We start from the raw sequence: 21416 nt of genomic DNA, 5'->3' as shown, positions 1-21416 counted from the left end.
GGTGGCAGAGACTCAATACCTGACCATCATCTGCTGCCTCCTGGCACATTAGTAGGAAGTTGGATCAGAAGCAGTGGCAGAAGCGGGACTTGATCCTAGGCATTTGATATGGGATGTGAGTATCCCCAAGTGGTGGCTTGACCCACAGTACCACAATACCCACCTCCCTATAAAATTTTTTTTTTAAATAATTTATTTGAGAAACAGTGAGACAGAAGTCTCATTTGCTAGTCCACTCCACAAATTCATACAATCTCTGGTTGAAGCTGTGGAAAAAATCCGGGTTGCCTATGTGAATGACAGGAGCCTAATTATTCCAGCCAAGGTCTGTATTAGTAGGAAGCTGGACCTAGGCACTTTGATGTGTTATGTGGGTGTGTCTCAATTGATGTCTTAACCACTAAGTCAAATGTCTACCCCTAGTTATCCCATTTAAAAAACTTTTTGGTAGGGAGGCCAGTGTTGTGGTTCTGCTGTGTGCAAGGCTGGCATCTGATATTGGAAAGCCAGTTTGAGTCCTGGCTGGTCTATTTCTTATCCAGCTCCCTGCTAATGTACCTGGGAAGGCAATGGGTGGTCTGGTCCCCTGCCACCCACGTGGAAGACGCAGATGAAGTTTCTGGCACCTGGCTTCTGCCTGGCCCGGCCCTAGACATGGCTGCCATTTGAGGAGTGAACCAGCAGATGAAAGACCTCTCTCTTTCTCTCTGCCTCTCTGTAACTCTGCCTTTCAAATAAATAAATAAATCTTTAAAAAAGGAGAAAATCTATTTATTTATTTATTTATTTACTTAAGAGCTAGAGAGACAGATACACAGAGAGAAAACTCCCATCTGCTGGTTTATTCCCATGTGCCCACAATGGCTGGGACTGGGCTGGGCCGAAGCCTGTAGCTGGGAACTCAATTCACTCTCCCACATGGGTGGTAGGAACCCAATTACTTAAGCTGTCATCATTGCCACCTAGGATCTGCTCTGGAAAGAAGCTGGAGTCAGGAGCATGAGCCAGTTATCAAGCCCTGTCACTCCAGTATGGGTCATAGGTATCTTAGTGGGCCTTCTAACTGCTAGGCCAAACGCCTACCCCCCAAACTGGCTTTTATAGCATGCCCACTCTGGAGATAACCTAGTAACCTACCTATCTATCTATCTGAAGAGTCACACAGAGAGAGGAGAAGCAGAGAGAGAGAGAGAGAGAGAGCTCTTCCATCCTTCCATCCAATGGTTTACTCCCCAGTTGACCACAACAGCGGAAGCTTCACTGATCGAAAGCCAGGAGCCAGGAGCTTCTTCCGGGTCTCCCACGTGGATGCAGGAGCCTAAGGACTTGGGCCATCTTCTACTGCTTTCCCAGGCCATAGCAGAGAGCTGGATAGGAAGAGGAGCAGCCAGGTCTCGAACCCCGTGCCCATATGGGATGCCAGCGCTTCAGGCCAGGGCGTTAACCTGCTGTGCCACAGCGCCAGCCCCCCATTTATCTATTATCCATTAACTGCATGAATTGATTAAACCACTCTTGAGAGCGGAATCCCAATCACTTCTTAAAGGTCCCACCTTTTCAATTCATGGTGAGGATTAAATTTCCACATGAATTTTAGAGGGAACAAACCATATTCAAACCATATTATCACCCTTATTATGAAATTTTTGTCAAACTTTTAAAAGTGTGAGCAACCTATTACATACTAACGTGGAAAATATCAAATTTTTAGAAGAAAAAGGCAAGTTGCAGAACATATCATACAGTATGATTATAGGTATGTAGACCAAACACATGTACATTTTTATGTGTAACATACATACATACTATTCATGTGTAAGTGTCTAAAAGCTGATACAAGAAACTTCTTTTGAAAAAAAATTCACTAAATTTAAAAAAAGATTTATTTATTTGAAAGAGTGACAGGGGAGAGAGGGACCATTAGAGAGAGAGAGAGAGAGAAAGAGATCTTCCATTTGCTGGTTCACTCTCTAAAATAGCCACAAAAGCCAGGGCAGATCTGGGCTGAAGTCAGGAGCCCAAAACTCCATCCAGCTCTCTCCCAGGGTGGCGGGAGCTCAAATACTCAGGCTGTCATTCTCTTTCTCAGGTGTATTAGCAGCCTGGACTCAAACTGGCACTTTGATATGGGATGCTGGCAATTTAACTCAATGTGCCACAATACCAGCCTCACAGAAAACTTGTGTCCCCTCTGAGGAAAGAGGACTGCCACTTGTGAATATGAGTTAAGGCTGGATGAATGGAGAATTTTGCACCCAGTTTTTACTCTGGTACTTCATTAGTGTATTATTTCACAATGATGATGTAGTCTTTCACCTTCCTGCTAGCTGGTGGGCCTGTGTCTGCACTTTGTCAGGTGTATGACGAAGTAGGATTAATTCCCCAGGCTGTCTCTGCTCCCGTCAGTTGAGTTGGAGGCAGGTATTGAGATCAGAACAAGATGAGAAGAATGAAGGAGCAGGTATCATGTGCTGGTGACTGGGAGAGGCACATTCCAACTTAACAACAGTAACTGTTGCAATGTCACATCTTGCTGTCTTCCAAGTTACTTTGCCTATTGTCATCTCACTGGACCTTGAGTTTAATTCTGTGAGCGCAGAAGGAACGGATAATGATTGAAAAGAGAGCAAACAAAACATGGAAAACAAAGATAGTATAGTTGTAGAAGTAGTTTTCTTCCTTTTTTTTTTTTTTTTTTTTTTTTTGACAGGCAGAGTGGACAGTGAGAGACAGAGAGACAGAGAGAAAGGTCTTCCTTTGCCGTTGGTTCACCCTCCAATGGCCGCTGCGGCCGGCGCGCTGCAGCCGGGGCATCGCGCTAATCCGAAGGCAGGAGCCAGGTGCTTCCTCCTGGTCTCCCATGCGGGTGCAGGGCCCAAGGACCTGGGCCATCCTCCATTGCACTCCTGGGACACAGCAGAGAGCTGGCCTGGAAGAGGGGCAACCGGGACAGAATGCGGCACCCCGACCGGGAATAGAACCCTGTGTGTCTACGCCGCAGGTGGAGGATTAGCCTATTGAGCTGTGGCGGCCCCCCCCCCCCTTTTTTTTTTAAAGATTTATTTGAAAGAATTACAGAGAGAAGGCGAGACTGGGCCGGCGCCGTGGCTCTATAGGCTAATCTTCCGCCTGCGGTGCTGGCACTCCGGGTTCTAGTCCCGGTCGGGGCGCCGGATTCTGTCCCGGTTGCCCCTCTTCCAGGCCACCTCTCTGTGGAGGATGGCCCAGGTGCTTGGGCCCTGCACCCGCAAGGAGACCAGGAGAAGCACCTGGCTCCTGGCTTTGGATCAGCGCGGTGCGCCGGCCACAGCAGCCATTGGAGGGTGAACCAATGGTAAAGGAAGACCTTTCTCTCTGTCTCTCTCTCTCACTGTCCACTCTGCCTGTCAAAAAATAAAAAGAAAAAAGGCGAGACGGAGATCTTTGATCCACTGGTTCACTCTGTAAATGGCCACAATGGCTGGGGCTGGGCCAGGCTGAAGCCAGGAACCTGAAACTGCATCTGGATCTCCTATGTGGGTTGGGTGCAGAGATCCAAGGACTTGGGCCATCTTCCACTGTTTTCCCAGGTGTCTTAGCAGGGAACTGGCATTGCAGGCAGCATCTGCACCCACTGTTCCACAACCGTTTTCTTCATTTAAAACCAGGGAAGGGAGGATCTCTTTGTGTCCTCTGTAACTAAGTTTCAAATAAGTAAATACATTCATTGCAGCATATATTGAAATGATAACAGATTACAAATTTTCATGTCTATTGATAGGAAAATATGTGACTACATTATGGTATATCCTTTTTTTTTTAAAAAAAGATTTATTTATTTATTTACTTGAAAGAGTTACACAGAGAGATAAGGAGAGGCAGAGAGAAAGAGAAAGGTCTTCTGTCTGCTGGTTCACTCCCCAATTGGCCACAACGGCTGGAGCTGCACCAATCTGAAGCCAGGAGCCAGGAGCTTCCTCTAGGTCTTCCCAGGTGGGTGCAGTGGCCCAAAGTCTTGGGCCATCTTCCACTGCTTTCCCAGGCCATAGCAGAGAGCTGGATCGGAAGTGGAGCAGCTGGGACTTGAAACAGCGCCCATATGGGATGCAGGCACTGCAGGTGGCAGCTTTACCTGCTATGCCACAGCGCCAGCCCCGGTATATCCTTTATATGGATATATTACTTACTGAGGTACAGCAGGTTAAGCCACCCATTTTGATACCCACATCCCATGCTGAAATGTTTGTTCAAGTCCTGGCTCCTCTGCCTCCAATTCGGCTTCCTGCTAATGCACCTGGGAAGGCAGCAGATGATGGCCTTGCCACCTACATAGGAGAGCTGGATGGAGTGTCTGATTGTTGCAGCCCTTTGGGAGTAAACCATCAGATGGAAAATCTGTCTCTCCTTCTTTCAAATAAAATGAAAATAAATAAAATTTTAAAAGAATTTTTATTTATTGAGACTTGGGAAGATGGTAATAAATTATTAAGAGATAAGTTGTTGCAAAGTGTAATGTGTAAACCTAGTTTTCTAAAAATAGAAGATAACAAAAGCATTCTCTAAAATGTTTGTACTTACATTTTTGGTGCACACAGAAAACTACATAGCCATTTGTTATCTTGTGGGAGACTTTGGAGAAGAATGGAAAGGGGCCAGGAGATTGCTCATTTTGTCTAACTTTGTATTTTCTCATTGCTTTTGGAGAACAAGGAAAACAAACTTATGTAAGCAAGAAATCCAGTTTCCTAAACATCTTTTCATCTTAATTGATTTTTAATAGGTGACTTTTATTGCAAGTTAATGAAGTAGGAAAGTAAAAATAGAGTTAATATTTAAGTCTTTTGAGTTTTTTTTTTTTTAAGATTTATTTGCTTATTTATTTGAAAGGCAGAGTTACAGAGAGAGAGAGAGAGAGAGCGAGAGCTGTTCCATTGGCTGGTTCTCTCCCCAGATGGCTGCAATGGGTGGAGCTGGGCCAGGCTGAAGCCAGGAGCCAGGGGCTTCCTCCAGGTCTCCCACGTGGGTGCGGGGGCCCAAGTTCTAGAGCCATCATCTGCTGCCTTTCCAGGAGTATTAGCAGAGAGCTGGATCAGAAACGGGGCAGCGAGGACTCTTTTTTTTTTTTTTTTTTATTTAATGAACATAAATTTCCAAAGTACAGCATATGGATTACAATAGCTCCCCCCCATAACTTCCCTCCCACCCACAACATCCCCTCTTCCACTCCCTCTCCCCTTCCATTCACATCAAGATTAATTTTCAATTATCTTTATATACAGAAGATCAATTTAGCATATATTAAGTAAAGATTTCAACAGTTTGCACCCACACAGAAACACAAAGTGTAAAATACTATTTGAGTACTAGTTATAGCATTAATTAAACACCTAAGAGTAATTGTGTATTAATTACAGAGTTCAACCAATAGTTTTAAGTAGGACATAAAAAATACTAAAAGGGTAAAGTATTAAGTTCTTTTTTTTCTCTTTTTCATTTTTTTGTTTGTTATATAGTTATTTTTTATTTAATAAATGTGAATTTACAAAGTGCAACTTTTGTATTGTTGTGGCTTCCCCCCCCAACCTCCCTCCCTCCCGTGGCCCTCCCCTCTCCCACTCCATCTCCCATCTCACCCTTCATCGAGTTTCATTTTCAATTACCTTCATATACTGAAGATCAACTTAGTATATACTAAGCAAGGATTTCAACAGGCTGCACTCACACAACTGCACGAGGTATAGGGTATTGTTCGACTAGTAGTGTTGTTTTTAAGTTTCATAGTAGAACACATTAAGCACAGAGATCCTACGTGGGGAGCATGTACCCAGTGACTCCCGTTGTTGATTTAACAATTGGCACTCTTATTTATGACGTCAGCAATCACCCGAGACTCTTGCTATGAGCTGTCTAGGCTATGGAAGCCCCTTGAGTTCACCAACTCTGAACTTGTTTAGTCAAGGCCGTATCACTGTGGAGGTTCCTTCCTCCCTTCAGAGAAAGGCGCCTCTCTCCTTGATGGCCTGTTCCTTCTGCTGGGGTCTTGTTCACCAGGATCTTTCATTTAGATTGTTTTTTTGCCACCATGTCATGGCTTTCCGTGCCTGTGAGACTCATGGACCTTTTAGCCAGATCCGAATGTCCCAAGGGTTGATTCTGAGGCAGGAGTGCTGCCATTCTATGAGTCTGCTGTGTGTCCTGTTTCCCCCGCAGGATCATTCTCTCCCTTTTAATTCTATCCTTCATTATTTGCTTACACTGGTCTTATTTGTGAAATCTCATCGACACATACCCTATCTTTTTGATTGGTTGTGTATTTATACTTATCACTTTACCAAGTGCGCAGCCAGGACTCTTATATGGGATGCTGGCATAACAGGCAGCAGCTTAACCCACTATGCCACAACACCAGCCCTTTTAAATTTGTTTGAAATGCATTTTTTTTCACATTTGACACTGAAATTAGGATCCATTTTATAGTTGGTGACATCTTTCATTTGTAATTGGTCATTTTATCTATAGTTTTCTTTTTTTAGGATTTATTTTATTGATTTGAAAGGCAGAGTTACAGAGAGAAAGGGAGAGACAGAGAGAGAGAGAGATCTTCCACCCACTGATTCACTTCTCTCTCAAATGGCCACACGGCTTGGGCTGGGTCAGTCCGATGTCATGAACTGGGAGCTTCTTCCTGGTCTTCTACATGGGTGCAGGGGCCCAAACTCTTAGGCCATCCTCTGCTACTTTCCTAGGTACATTAATGAGGAGCTGAATCAGAAGTGGAACAGCAGGAAATCGAACCTGCGCCCATTTGGGATGCTGATATCACAGACAGCACATTTACCTGTTATGCCACAATGCTAGCCCTTCCACATTTCCCTCCCTCCCTCCGTCCTGTCCGTCCTTCCTTCCTTCCTTCCTTCCTTCCATTTATTTATATATTTGAAAGTCAGAGTTACACAGAGAGAGAAGAGGGAGGGAGGGAGGGAGGGAGAGAGAGAGAGAGAGAGAGAGAGAGAGAGAGAGGTCTTCCATCCGCTGGTTCACTCCCCAGATGGCTGCAGTGGCCGGAGCTCTGCTGATTCGGAGCCAGGAGCATCTTCTGGGTCTCCCACACGGGTGCAGGGGCCCAAGGACTTGGGCCATCTTCTACTGCTTTCCCAGGCTATAGCAGGAAACTGGATCGGAAGTGGAGTGGCTGGGACTCGAACTGGCACCCATATGGGATGCCGGCACTGCAGCTTTACCCACTACACCACAGCACCAGCCCCCACATTTTTCTTATCTCTGAAGTTGAGCATTGATGGTATAGCCTAGTTCTACTTTTCTTTATTTCTTTTTAAGATTTATTTATTATTTATTTGAAATGCAGAGTTACAGAGAGGCTGAGGCAGGGAAAGAGAGAGAGAGAGAGAGAGAGAGAAAGAAAGAGAGGTCTTCCATCTGCTGGTTCACTCCCCATATGGCTGCAATGGCTGAGGCTGGGCCAATCCAAAACCAGGAGCTTCTTCTGGGTCTCCCATGTGGGTGCAAGGGCCCAAAGACTTGGGCCATCTTCTACTGCTTTCCTATTCTGTAGCAAAGAGCTGGATCAGAAGTGGAGCAGCTGGGACTTGAACTGGAGTCCTATGGGATGTCAGTACTGCAAGGTATGGCTTTACCTGCTATACCACAGCACCGGCCCCATAGTTCTACTTTTCAACAACAATTTTAAAAAAATATTTTGGGGGCTGGCACCATGGTGTAGCAGATAAAGCCACCACCTGTGGCGTTGGCATCCCATTTGGGCGCCAGTTCAAGTTCCAGCTGCTCCACTTCCTAGCCAGCTCCCTGCTAATGAGCCTGGAAAAGCAGTGGAAGATGGTTCAAGTGCTTGGGCTCCTGCACCCACATGGGTGACCTGGGAGAAACTCCTGACTCTTGGCTTCAGATCAGCCCTACTCTGGCCGTTGTAGCCATTTGGGGAATGAACCAGCAGGTGGAAGATCTCATGCTCTGTGTTTGTTTCTCTTCATTCTCTCTCTCTGTAACTGTGCTCTTCAAATAAATAAATTTTAAATTTTGAAATCCATGCAGTTTTTTTTTTTTGCAGTATGCATTTTCTATGAACTTTTTTTTTCTTAAGATTTTATTTATTTATTTGACAGAGTTACAGACAGTGAGGGAGAGACAGAGAGAAAGGTCTTCCATCTGCTGGTTCACGCCTCAGTGGCCAAAGCTGTGTCAATCTGAAGCCAGGAGCCAGGAACTCTGTCTGGGTCTCCCACACAGGTGCAGGGGTCCAAGGACTTAGGCCACCTACTGCTTTCCCAGGCCTCAGCAGAGAGCTGGATTGGAAGAGGAGCAGCCAGGACTAGAACCCGGTGCCCATATGGAATACTGGCACCGAAGGCAGAGGATTAACCTACTGAGCCACAGTGCTGGCTCCTTTATGAACTTTTTAAAAAAAGACTTACTTGTTTGAAGGCAGAGTGACAGAGAGCGAGGGAAGTTGGGAAAGAGAGCGATAGACAAAGAAAGATTGATATTCCTTCTGCCAGCTCATTCCCCAAAGGGCCACAACAACTGGGGCTGGGTTATGCCAAAGCCAGGGGCCAGGAACTCTGTCTGGGTCTCCCATGTGGGTTGCAGGGGTCCAGGTATTTGGGCCATCCTCTGCTGCTTTCCCAGGCACATCAGCAGTGGATTGATCGGATAGCATGCTTAGCAGACTGGACTCCAGCCGGTGCTCCAGTATGAGGTGCTGGCACCACAAATGGTGCTTACTCTATTGGGCCACGGATGCCAACCCTTCAACTTTTTTTCATTACCTAAAATCTTGGCCCTTTTTGGGCTTCCTTTGTTTCCAATCCTATTACATTGAATCGTATCATCAAGATATTCTGGATGGGGAGAAGTGAGTTGATGTGTGTGTGTGTGTGTGTGTGTGTTTAAGATTTAGTTATTTTACTTGAAAGTCACAGTTACACAGAGAGAGAAGGAGAGGCAGGGAGAGGGAGAGGGAGAGCGAGAGGGAGAGCGAGAGGGAAAGAGGTCTTCCATCTGCTGGTTTACTCCCCAGATGGCCGCAACTGCCAGAGCTGTGCCGATCTGAAGCCAGGAGCTTTTTCCAGGTCTCCCATGTGGGTACAGGGGCCTAAGGACTTGGGCCATCTTTTAATGCTTTCCCAGGCCATAGCAGAGAGCTGGATTGGAAGTGGAGCAGCCAGGTCTCGAATCAGCACCCATGTGGGATGCCAGCACTGCAGGCAGTGGCTTTCCCTGCTATGCCACAGTGCTGGCCCCATGTTGATGTGTTATTTTAGTGGGCAAGAATATTGTGTGCCCTTACTTAACTGGTAGACATCCTGTCCTATATGTAACTTCTGTTTGAGAAATCAGGTAGATGTGTGGGTAACCCTGAAAGCTTCAGTTTAGTGCTCCTGAGTTGTGATTAGTCTCTGTCTTAATTTTGCTTGTTATTGTTTAGTATAACATAGTGCAGAAAAGTACATGAAGTGTGCAGCTCGATGACTTTCCAGCGTGCATGCACATATGTAACTAGAGTTCCTATCGAGAGACAGAGCCTTCCCAGCATACCTTTCATCCCTTCTCCAAATGCTTTCTCTTGCTATTTGCTTTTTCAGTGTACTAAAACTGTATGTGGGGACGGTGACTCTAAGTTCCTAAGTGGGTGGCTCCTGGTTGTCTTGGGAAGAGTCTGCTGCAGATTTGGAGCTGGAAGACCAGAGTTACGTGGTGATTCTGTTGCTTTTTAGCTGTGTGACCTTGGGCAAGATACTTAACTTTTCCGAACTTCACTCTTGTTGTTAAAGTGAAAATAGTAACATGTACCTCGCAGAGCTATTGTTAGGATCATGTGAAATACTTGTAAAGGAGAAACATTTTGTCACTGTAAAGAACACATACAAATTCCAGTCATTTTTGGCGAGGGAAGCAGAATCCCAAGCAGTAAGTGATATAAAACCGAAGTAAGGAGAAAAAATGAAGAGTGATCCCCAAATCCACCCTCTTACCCATTTCTTGTTGTTATTGACATTGGTGTGGTCACTGGTTTTCTCCTCCCCAAATGCAAATAGTATTAAGGACCAAAAGTGAATCCCCAGAGATCTGGGCTTTCTCCCACAGCTTTTTTTTTTTTTTTTTTTTTTTTTTTAAAGATTTTATTTATTTGAAAAGGAGAGTTAAACAGAGAGAGGGAGAGAGAAATAGAGATCTTCTATATGCTAGTTCACTCCCCAAAAGGCTGCAACAAAGCCAGCAGCCAAAAGCCAGGAGTTTCATCTAGGTCTCCCACAAAGGTGCAGGGGCCCAAGCATGTGGGCCATCTTCTGCTGCTTTCCCAGGTGCATTAGCAGGGAGCTGGATTGGAAATGAAGCAGCCAGGACACCAACTGGTGCCAATATGGAATGCTGGCATTGCAGGCGGCAGCTTAACCTGGTCTGCCACAGTGCTGACTTGACTCCCAAAGCCTTTTACTTCTTCTCTTAATGCTACTGCCCACAGCTGTTTAAGGAGGAGGCCTTGGTGGAAGATGAACACATTTCAATTGCAAGTGAATACACCAAGTCTTTATAGGACTAATAAATAAGTGTGACCCTACCCTAGACCATAAGGATGACCTTTCGGCTAATGAGTATTTGGCTTGTAATAGCAGCTAGCATTTATCTCTGTACCAAGTATTGTGTTAAATACATTACATATACTATTTTTGTTACTTTCTCACACAGTTGATATAAGGAATTAACAAAAATATTATTCCCATTTTACAGATGGGGAAACTGAGGGGACAGAGAGGTTAAATAACTTGCCAAAGGTTGCACAGTTGTTAAGCTTTGGAGCCACAGTTTGAAATAAGGCTGTCTTATCTGCAGACCTCATACTTTTAGCCATATGGCTCCTTCCTCTTTTTTATTTATTTATTTATTTATTTATTTATAAAAGACTTTTTATTTACTTGAGAGGCAGAGTTACAGATGGTGAGAGGGAGAGACAGAAAGAAAGGTCTTCCATCTGCTGGTTCACTCCCCAAATGACTGCAACAGCTGGAGCTGAACCGATCCAAAGCCAGGAACCTCTTCCGGGTCTCCCAAGTGAGTGCATGAGCCCACGGACTTGGGCCATCTTCCATTGCTTTCCCAGGCCATAGCAGAGAGCTGAATCAGAAGAGGAGAAGCCAGGACTAGAACCAGCACCCATGTGGGATGCCGGCACAGCAGGCAAAGGATTAACCTACTGCACCACAGCACTGGCCCCAGCTCCTTCCTCTTGTTTCTTCCCGTTCCAGTCTGTGCTTCATGTAGTTACCTTTCTGAAACTTAGCTCTGATCATGTTGCTCTCCTTTACCCCTTCCTTGTGGAAACTTTGATTAGCTTCCATCACCTACAGAATAAAATCTGAATTCATTAGCAAGATGCAGTGCCTCACAATTTAGTACTGCTTATCTTTATCATTTGTGGCTCCTTTAAGTTGCATACCATAGCTTGAGTGTAATATGCTCTGGCTGTGCACATGCTGCCTTCTCTGCCTAGAATGTGTTCTTTTAACTTTGGATGAAGCCCTCCTCATCCAACTCCTGCTTAAGTATCTACCTTAGGTGTTATTTCTTGGTAAAGCTTTCTCTACCATCGAATCCTGGGTTAGTACCTCCTGGCTCCTCTAAACCAATACCTTCTTTTTTTCTGTTCTAAATTCTTTTCACCAAAGCAAGAACCTTAGAGATCTCTTCAGTGCCCCACCTTCTCCACTCCCCTATATGCTTAAAGAATTGGGGTCACCTCTGTAGTGCCTTTTAAATATGAGGATATGTCAGAAGGTTTATGGAAAATGGGATTAAAAGTATTTTATTTGGGTCGGCACCGCGGCTCAGTAGGCTAATCCTCCGCCTTGCAGCGCCGGCACACCGGGTTCTAGTCCCGGTCAGGGCGCCGGATTCTGTCCCGGTTGCCCCTCTTCCAGGCCAGCTCTCTGCTGTGGCCCGGGAGTGCAGTGGAGGATGGCCCAAGTGCTTGGGCCCTGCACCCCATGGGAGACCAGGATAAGCACTTGGCTCCTGCCTTCGGATCAGTGTGGTGCGCCGGCCGCGGCGGCCATTGAGGGGTGAAGCAACAGCAAAGGAAGACCTTTCTCTCTGTCTCTCTCTCTCACTGTCCACTCTGCCTGTCAAAGAAAAAAAAATGTATTTTATTTGGTGCAAAAATGTGAAATCCTTATACACAAAGGGGGAGTCTTCAAAAAAGTTTGTGGAAAATGCGTATTATTAGAAAAGCTATGATGTGTCTGGAGAGAAGTATGAAGTACTAGGTGTGCTTTATGAAAAGATGACTCTGGCACAACATTGAGTCCAGAAGTAGAAAACAGAGTTAGGTGCCGGTTATAGTGGTAGAGATAAAACTGCTTTGCCATGGCAGAAGCAGCAGGAACTAAAAGGAAAAGTATAAGAGGTCACCAGAATGTGTATGGAAAATGGAATAAAAAATAAGTTTATTTTGGTGCAAAGTGTTTTGAAATGCATGCGTATCAGGGAGGCGGTCATTGTGGCACAGCGGATTAAGCTACCACTTGGGACACCAGCATCTCACATCAGGTGCTGGATAGAGTTCTGGCTACTTTACTTCTGCTCCAGCTCCCTGCTAATGCATCTGGAAAAGCAGTGGAAGACAGCTCCAGTGCTTGGGCCCCTGCCACCCATGTGGGAGACCTGGATAAAGTTCCTGGCTCTCAGCATCTTATTGACCCAGCCCTAGCTGTTGCAGGTGTTTGAATCAGCAGGTGGAAGATCCATCTCTGTCTTTGTCCCCCAACCTTCCCTTCTCTCTTTCTCTGCCTTAAAAATAAACAAGTATTTTTAAAAAATTTATGGAAAATATGTATTATGAATTTAAGGCTCACTGCTCTTTAGTTAGTCTCTGTGTGTTGGTCTGCACTGGTCTTGCCCTTATTACCTCACCTTCCTTACAGCACCCCCAAGCCCGTGTTCTTTATGGTTATAGTTGTGTTTGCTTCTCCACAGGACTATAAACTTCAGTTTAAAGATTGTGCAAGTCTAAAAAAAAGAATAAGACTGTGTAATTCATCTTTATTTCACCAGCATAGTATGGTAGAAGTGTTCATTTCATGTTTACAGTTGAATATCTCTGACAAAAGGGTCATTAATTCTTAGTAAAGAGTAGCAGATCTTACGTAGTTTGGAGAATTTACATTCCAAGGAAGAAAAACTTAGCTCTACAAGGGAGAAGTTTCTGTTATTAGGAAGACTGCATGTGTGGAATTTTGTACTTTTTAGAGATGGATGTAGCTCATGATGATCAGGTAATTTAACATCTTTAAAATGGGGGCAGTAACGCCTGCACTGTCATCGAAAGGTCTTTTCATGACCTTTGGCGGGGACAGTGTGAAATTTGAATGCCTACTTTGAAGAGAAAGATCTAGGTGGTAGCTGAGATGTGCTAGAGAGAACAGTGGATTTAGAGGACTTGAGTTAGACTTCTGGCTCTGCCACCTGGGCTATCAACCTTGGGGCAGGTATTTTCTTCTTACTGAGTCCTAATCTATAAAATTGGAATAAACATGCTCGCCTCTCAGGATTCTTTGGGAAGATTAATTGAGATGAGAGACAAGCCTTCCTTAAATTCTTGAAGTCTGTTCAGATGTGTGGGTTTTGTTTTATCATGCTCACGTTGACGTGGAGGCTGCTTACTTCACTCAGCAGCAGCATATGAACATGTTGGGCTCTGTAGTCAATCTAGCTTCCTATTTAGAATCTGCCCCGTTAATAGTTGTGGTGTTTATTTCTATCCGTGGTGAAAGGTGTTCTGGTGTGGTAGAAGAAGTAGACTTGGAACAAGACAGACAGGGGTCTCAGCACTGTGTAGGGTCTGAGAGGGAGGTATAGAGAGCTACTTTTCTTTACACGGGTGTAGTTTAAAAACGCACTTTATGGCTTTTCTATATGAAAGGCTACCTTGTAATGCCCAAGTACAGCTCCAGGCACCTTCCATGGAATGCTATGCTCAGAACTGCTGGTTTCCAAGAGTCCCCTCCTTTCATGTGAGTATGGACAAAGCACCCACATGTGCCTCACTTTGGGACTGGGACTCTTTTTTTTTTTTTTTTTTTTTGACAGGCAGAGTGGACAGTGAGAGAGAGAGACAGAGAAAGGTCTTCCTTTGCCGTTGGTTCACCCTCCAATGGCTGCCGTGGCTGGCACGCTGCGGCCGGTGCACCTTGCTGATCCGATGGCAGGAGCCAGGTACTTCTCCTGGTCTCCCATGGGGTGCAGGGCCCAAGCACTTGGGCCATCCTCCACTGCACTCCCTGGTCACAGCAGAGAGCTGGCCTGGAAGAGGGGCAACCAGGACAGAATCTGGCGCCCCGACAGGGACTAGAACCTGGTTTTCCGGCGCCGCAAGGCGGAAGATTAGCCTAGTGAGCCGTGGCGCCGGCAAGGGACTGGGACTCATTTGCTAATTCTTTCGAATGGAAACTGTAACCAGTGATGCTTTGACTGAGCTCTGAGATTAGTTCTGTGGCAACAGTGGTGACAGCTGAGGTGGTGTGGCATGCTGGCGGTGGGGATGGGTAGGGGTGTTTAATGCTATCTTGCAGAAGAATTTTGGGCATTTTTGGAGGTAGAAAGATACTTTAGTTATGATCGCCGGCGCCGCGGCTCACTAGGCTAATCCTCCGCTTAGTGGCGCCGGCACACCAGGTTCTAGTCCCGGTCGGGGAGCCGGATTCTGTCCCGGTTGCCCCTCTTCCAGGCCAGCCCTCTGCTGTGGCCAGGGAGTGCAGTGGAGGATGGTCCAGGTGCTTGGGCCCTGCACCCCATGGGAGACCAGGAGAAGCACCTGGCTCCTGGCTCCTGCCATTGGATCAGTGCGGTGCGCCGGCCGCAGCGCGCAGGCCGCGGCGGCCATTGGAGGGTGAACCAACGGCAAAAGGAAGACCTCTCTCTCTCTCTCTCTCTCTCTCTCTCTCACACTGTCCACTCTGCCTGTCAAAAAAAGAAAAAAGAAAAAAAAAAGTTATGATCTAACCCAATCCCCTTCTTTCGATGAGATTCAAGCCAGGGCAAGTGACTCGCCTTAAGCCACGTGACTAATTAGTGAGGGACCCAGAACTCACCTCCAGGGGCTTTAAGCAGTGGATGGAGTGTGTTTTCTCCCACTGAGGAGGCTGTCTCCAGGAGTTACAAATCTTTACAGTAACACTGTTTCCCCTTCTTTCAGTTTCTTTTGCCTCTCTTATCATCAGTTCTGCACTTGTGTGCAAGCATTGCGCTGTATGTGTTGCCTGTCAGGACAGAGCCATTTTCCTCCTCTGTGACAATGAAACAGGGTGAACGGGTTCTTAAGGTGGTTTGCAGAAGGACCTTCTTGTGGGAGCACTGAGGGGGCCTCTTAGATGTTATAGTGAATCCTCTCTGGGTTTTGATTTGCCCTCTGCTTCTCCCCAGGAAACCCCAAGCTTACCAACACTGACTCACTAATCAGCCTCTACCCCCAGGAGAGGGAGAATAGGGCAAGGTGGCTAAGATGGAGGTCAGGCTTCTGACACAGTCCTTCCCGCAGCCAGCAGCCTGAGTGTCTCCAGCGCCCCTCCTCGCAGAATCCTTCTCTTTAAGTTTCTGCAGAGGAGTTTTGGTCCTTTAATGTTTGTAAAGTTCTTGTATCCTCATCAAAAAAGTCTTTAGTGATGACTTTTGAAATTAGAACTGTTTGAGTGTTTTGATTAAAAAGATGGTTTTTATGAGGAAGTAGAAGTACAAGGCTTCTTTGAGCCGCTGAGAGTGTGCTAGCTTTTGTTCATTCATCCAGTGGTTGCCTGCTTAAGAGCAGTTGAGAATAATGTAGGGAGATAATAGACAAGTCACTACTTATGTGACTCAGTCATGTAAGTAAGTCACTTGATTCCTCAGCCTCAGATTTCCTCATCTTTAAAATTGCTCTATGTAACTTAGCCTTCTAGTCATTTCTCTGCCACTTGATGTCCTGGCATTATAATTACCTAAAGACTATCATTATTGTCGTTGCTGTTACTCTTGTAATTAATAGCTAGCACTTAATGAGCACTTACTATGCGTAAGGCACTATGCTAAACACTTCCCGTGCTTTATTTTGTTTAATCCTCACAATAACCCAATGAGGTAAATACTATGATTATTCCTATTTTACAGAAAAGAAAACTCAGTATTAGAAAGATTGAATAATTTGCCTAAGGTCACATGCTAGTAAGTATTGGAGCCAAAATTTGAGCCCAGTTGGGTCTGTCCCTAGAGCCAGTCCTTTACATGGTCATCTCGTCTAATTCTCAGGACCCTCTATAACTTTATAGATCTGCCTAGGCTTGGGTAAGGGCATAAATGGCTCTAGAAGGTAAAACTGGAGCCAAGTCCTAGAAGAGCTTGAATGCCAGGCTAATTATCTGTGTTAGAATCATCCCATTTCTGGAGAGTTCAGGGGAATTGTTCTCTCCTAATCGTCATTTGAAACTTTATTTTTTTTTAATTTTTAAAAAAGATTTATTTATTTATTTGAATGACAGAGTTACAGAGAGGCAGAGGCACAGAGAGAGAGGTGTCTTCCTCCACTGGTTTGCTCCCCAGATGGCCGCAACAGCCAGAGCTGTAACAATCTGAAGCTAGGAGCCAGGAGCCTCCTTCGGGTCTCCCTCATGGTTGCAGAGACCGAAGCACTTGCACCATCCTCTACTGCTTTCCCAGGCCACAGCAGAGAGCTAGATTGGAAGTAGAGTGGCTGGGACTTGAACCGGCACCCATATAGGATGCCAGCACTGCAGGCAGCAGCTTTACCTGCTAAACCACAGTGCTAGCCCTGTTTGAAACTTTAAAAAGATGGTAATATACATTAAAAATTAACATTTACAGTTGAAAGCTTTCTCTATTTCACTCTCTTCCTCTCATTCTCTCTCTCCCTCTTTTTTTTTTTTCTTTTTGTTAGAGAGAGAGAGAGAGAGAGAGAGAGAGAGAGAGAGAGAGAAAGAGATCTCATCTGGTTCATTCCCCAAATGCTTGCCTGGCCTGGGAGTTGAAACCAGGAAAAACACAAATTGAATCAGGTTTCTCACATTGTCAGTGGCAGGAACTGAAGTACTTGAACGATTACTGCTGCCTCCCAGGGTCTGCATCAGCAGGAAGCTGGATTGGGAGCCAGAATCTATATGGGATGCGCATCCCAACCAGGGTGCTCACTGCTGGGTCACATATACACTGTCCAGTGCCAGAGACAGAACATTATCAGACCTTTGAAATACCCTGAGTGCTATTAGCCAATCCCTGGATCTCAGCCAACTTCCAGCCTCCAGCACCTGAATTGTTAGCCATTTTCTTTTCTTTCTTTAATTCCTTTTCTTTTTTAAACAAATGATTTTGCTACTGCTAGCCCGCCTACTAAGGACAATGAGGGGAAGCTTGAGGAATCAGGAATGGAGCCATGTGGCCTGCCTGCTGCCTGTCTGGACTGTGAGCAGAGGGGAGGAGGAGGGGCTGGAGAAACTGGCCTGGCTCCCTGTGCTGTCTGGAAGTGCTGGCTCAGAAGCTTGGCAACTTCTCACAGAAGTTCCAGAGGAGACTCATCCCTTCTGAGGCTGCACAGCTAGCAGCTGTTGCCTTGAGGTTAGAGCAAGGTAGGGCAGGGAGACCTCTTGTGTTTCTTGAGGTACAGGATCAGTTCTCTCCTGGAGTATGTCCACTTTGTTTTTTCTATAAAAATTTTGGTATTTGCTTTGCTTTTGTTTTTGTAGTGCTGCTTTGAATAGGAACTCCCTTTCTACTAACAGTAATTGCTAACCATATATTACAAATGAACCCCTTGGAGGAGGCTGTAGGCCCTAGGAGAAGTACGGGAGTGATAGGGAAGTTCTACAGCAATAGGCCTTGGTCTGACCCCTGCCCTCATCCCCACCTTATCCCTCCCACTCACAGTCATTTTCTTGTGGCGGGTGTGGGGGTGTGTGTGTGTTGAATTTGGAAACCTGCCATCCTGATGTAGTTCTTTGGAACAGATTTGAGGAGTTCTAATGTGCTAGGTACTGTGGGGGATCACAGAGAGAGATGGAGCTGGTTATGCCCTTGAGAAATTCACTTCGTAGGTGTGAAGACAAGATTTTCATGCATGTACACGGAAGGTAGCCCAAGTGCCTATGTAGATACTCTTTCTCATCACCAGAGTAATACATTGTTATTAAAAATTAATTCAGAGGGGCCGGTGCTGTGGCGCAGCAGGTTAAAGCCCTGGCCTGAAGTGCCGGCATCCCATATGGGCGCCGGTTCTAGTCCCAGCTGCTCCTCTTCCAATCCAGCTCTCTGCTGTGGCCTGAGAAAACAGTAGAAGATGGCCCAAGTCTTGGGCCCCTGCACCCGCCTGGGAGTCCTGGAAGAAGCTCCTGGCTCCTGGCTTCGTATCGGTACAGCTCTGGCTGTTGCAGCCATCTGGGGAGTGAACCAGTGAATGGAAGACCACTCTGTCTTTACCTCTCTCTCTGTCTCTCCTCTCTGTGTAACTCTGACTTTCAAATGAATAAATCTTTTTTAAAAATTAATTCAGAACAGGCATTTCATTCAGTGGTTCAGATGCCACTTGGGGAGCCTGCATTCTGTGTTTAAGTGCCTAGGTTTGAGTCCCAGCTCCATTTCTGATCCAGCTTCTTGCTAACGCAAACCCTGGGAAAGGGTGGGTTCCTGCCACCCATGTAGAAGACAGATTAAGTTCTACGCTTCCAGCTTTAGCTTGGTCCAGTCCTGGCTGTTTTAGGCATTTGAAGAAGGAACCAATGGATAGGAGATTTCTCTTTTTCTGCTTTTCAAATAAAATGAAAATAAATACATAAAATTTGTAATAAAAATGACCAAACATAAACATCCAGTGTAGAAAGTCCTCAAGTGAATCTCCCTCACAACCTAACTCCTTTGCCAAGATAACCACTGCTCCATGCTTAATATTTGAGGAGATTTGGGATTGAGCTGGATCCTAATGTGAAATCTGGATAGGCATTCTGGTAGGAAGAATGCAGGCATCCGGAGGATCCAGCCTCCTCTAGGAGGAGCACCTTCCCTAGCTTCCCACCAAAAGATGAGCCAAATTCTGCTTGGAAACCTTGCTGCCAGGGAGCAAAATGCCAAATAGGAGCCCATCTCTGTGAAGCACCCATCTTGTGCTTATGTACTAGGCACTGTGTTGGGTACCTTATAGATGTTACTGAATTAATCATCATCTTATAATGGAGGTGTCTTTTAAAATATGTAAATTTGTGTATTTTCATTTTATTTGAAATGCAGGAAGATAAAACTTCCATCTGTTGGTTCACTCCCCAGATGCCCACAATAGCCAGGCATGGGCCTGGCCAAGGCCAGAAACCCAGAATTCACTTTGGGGTTCTCATGTAGGTGGCAGAGACCCAGATACTTACTGAGACATTATCTGCTGCCTCCCAGGGTGTCCATTAGCAGGAAAATGGACTCAGCTAGGCACTCTGATATGGGATGCAGGCGTGTAACCGCTGTGCCAAACGCCTGCCCCAAAGGAGTTGTCTTTGTCTCTGTTTTACAAATAGGAATACTAAGGCTCAGAGGTTACTGGCCAGTGTTCCATAATTAGCATCAAGTGGTGGAGTGTTCTGCCATTCACTCACTCTGTGGCTGTTTCCTCAGCTCTAGAGTTGGGTGGTCAGAGTACCTGCTTCATTAGGGTTAACTAGCCAGTACACATTAGGCCCTCTCAGCACCGGCTGCTGTTAGACCTGTTTTCTCTCTTGCTGTGACCCCTCCTCATCCCTTCAGGTTAATTCTGATGTCAGCCCTCACACATCCTCCTGTGCAGTCCTGAGTAGTCTCTCACATTCTTTCCATTCTCTGGGCTGCCCTCCTTGCTCTGTTCTTCCTATTGTGGCAACCTCCTGCCTCAGCTCCTTGCTGCCAGTCTTTATTTTATACATCAGAAGAAACTTGGAGCACAGTTCTCCCACCACAGCTCTGTGTTAAAAACAAACAACTAAATAAACCGCCAAACCTTTATTTGGCTTGAAGCCCAGGATTCTCTAGCTCTTTAACCTTAGCTCATCCTTCAAACCTATTCCACAGTCCTCTCTGCTTTCTGTTCCCCCAGCCCCTCCGTTTCTATTGGGGGCATCTCTGTCTGTGTGTTTCAGGATCTAAATCACAGTATTACTTCATTTTGTAAAACCTTACTTACTCAACAACTCGTTACAATGTTTCCATGCATCTTTTGGAGTTAGCATTTACAGTCTTGAAACATAACTTTCAAATTATATTTCTCATCTTCGACTACCTCAGCAGAAATGCTAGGTTTGATTCATTTTTGTTTATTCTCTGCAATGCCCTGTTATAGCACTGCCTTGTGCATGGTAGATACTCAAAAGATGTGATGTAAGAGGACCGGGTTCCTGTTACCTAGCTAATGGGTTTCTCTAGCAGGCTGAGGGTCTCTGTTGTGTGGGTGGAAACGCTGCGGTTTTGTCTGCTCAGAGTCAGACATCTTTTCTGTGCCGCCGTGTAGGAGAGACGGACTGTAGACTCTGCCCATGGGTCCCAGTGCCGTGTCTGTTAAGGGCTCCAGCCAGTGCCTGCCGCACTCAAATCCCGTGCCTTGGCCCCTCAGCCCCTCCCCACAAAGCTCAGCGGAACAGGGGATTAGGTTCTGGCAGCACAGCTGGGATTTTGGCGGCCATTCCACAGTCGACAATAGCACGCAGCCACCCGAACAGGACAGCGCAGGCCTGCGCTCCGGGGCCAGAATCTGCCTGGGCTTCTTGTTTGGGTGGCCGAGGGGGAGGAGCGGGCACAGCGCGGCATCCTGGCCTTGCCACGCGGAAGGTACGGGCTGGAGAGATACCCTCGGGGAATGGGCTTGGGGGGCGTCCCTGTCCCGGAGCAGGCGGTGCCCACGGAAGGAGGTGAGGCGCTTTGTGTGCCGCGAGAGAACGGCCTGTGTATGCTTAGACACGGTCCGACCTGGAGCAGCAGGAAGCTGCCCCCGTGAAAAGGGCCTGCGTTCTTGCTTGCTCTTCAGAGCCTCTGTTCCCGGGTCTTCCACCCTGCCCTGCTCGCCTCTTTGCAGGGGCTGATCTAATCTGCAGGGCAGCTGTGGCCTACCCTTCCGTTGCTGGCCAGGGAGCCGGACTGGCTGTCACTGCCGCCTTAAGCCTCGGATGGAACAGAGAGCCAAGGGGGAGTGTCCGGGGACCTCAGGTTTGTCAGGCGGGCCGCTGGGAGACGTTTTGTGTGTGTTTGCCCCAGTGTGGCTTGGCCCCCGCTGCCGCCGCTGCAGTTCAGTCGTTTCGCCTGCCCGCGCGTGCCCCCTCCCCCTCCCGCTCCCCCCAGGCGCCCCGTTCCCTTGTTTGTGGACCCAGCGCTGCCGCCGCCGCCGCCGCCGCCGCGGCCCCTCCTCTGGGGCGGCCCCTCCC

General features: G+C 46.5%; 1 protein-coding gene across 8 annotated transcripts in view; it reads left to right on the top strand.

The window, feature by feature from the left end:
• Positions 1–21416, top strand: part of NUMA1 (nuclear mitotic apparatus protein 1) — an 86750-nt gene that overhangs the window by 21669 nt on the left and 43665 nt on the right. The window contains exons 1-2 of one of the 8 annotated variants that reach the window (XM_089330105.1): positions 20673–20826; positions 21071–21201. The exons of 5 other annotated variants lie outside the window; for them this stretch is intronic. The gene's annotated coding sequence lies outside the window, so the exon portion shown is untranslated. Of the gene's footprint in view, positions 1–20655; positions 20907–21070; positions 21202–21416 lie in introns of those variants that run through there. 2 more of the 8 variants (XM_051822732.3, XM_070074690.2) reach the window with 2 other exon arrangements.

This window comes from Oryctolagus cuniculus, chromosome 1, assembly GCF_051225735.1.
Source record: "Oryctolagus cuniculus isolate XC-2025 breed Fujian yellow rabbit chromosome 1, ASM5122573v1, whole genome shotgun sequence".
NCBI lineage: Eukaryota > Metazoa > Chordata > Mammalia > Lagomorpha > Leporidae > Oryctolagus > Oryctolagus cuniculus.
The sequence above is the reverse complement of the archived record's forward strand: the minus strand, read 5'-3'. Positions and strand labels throughout refer to the sequence as shown.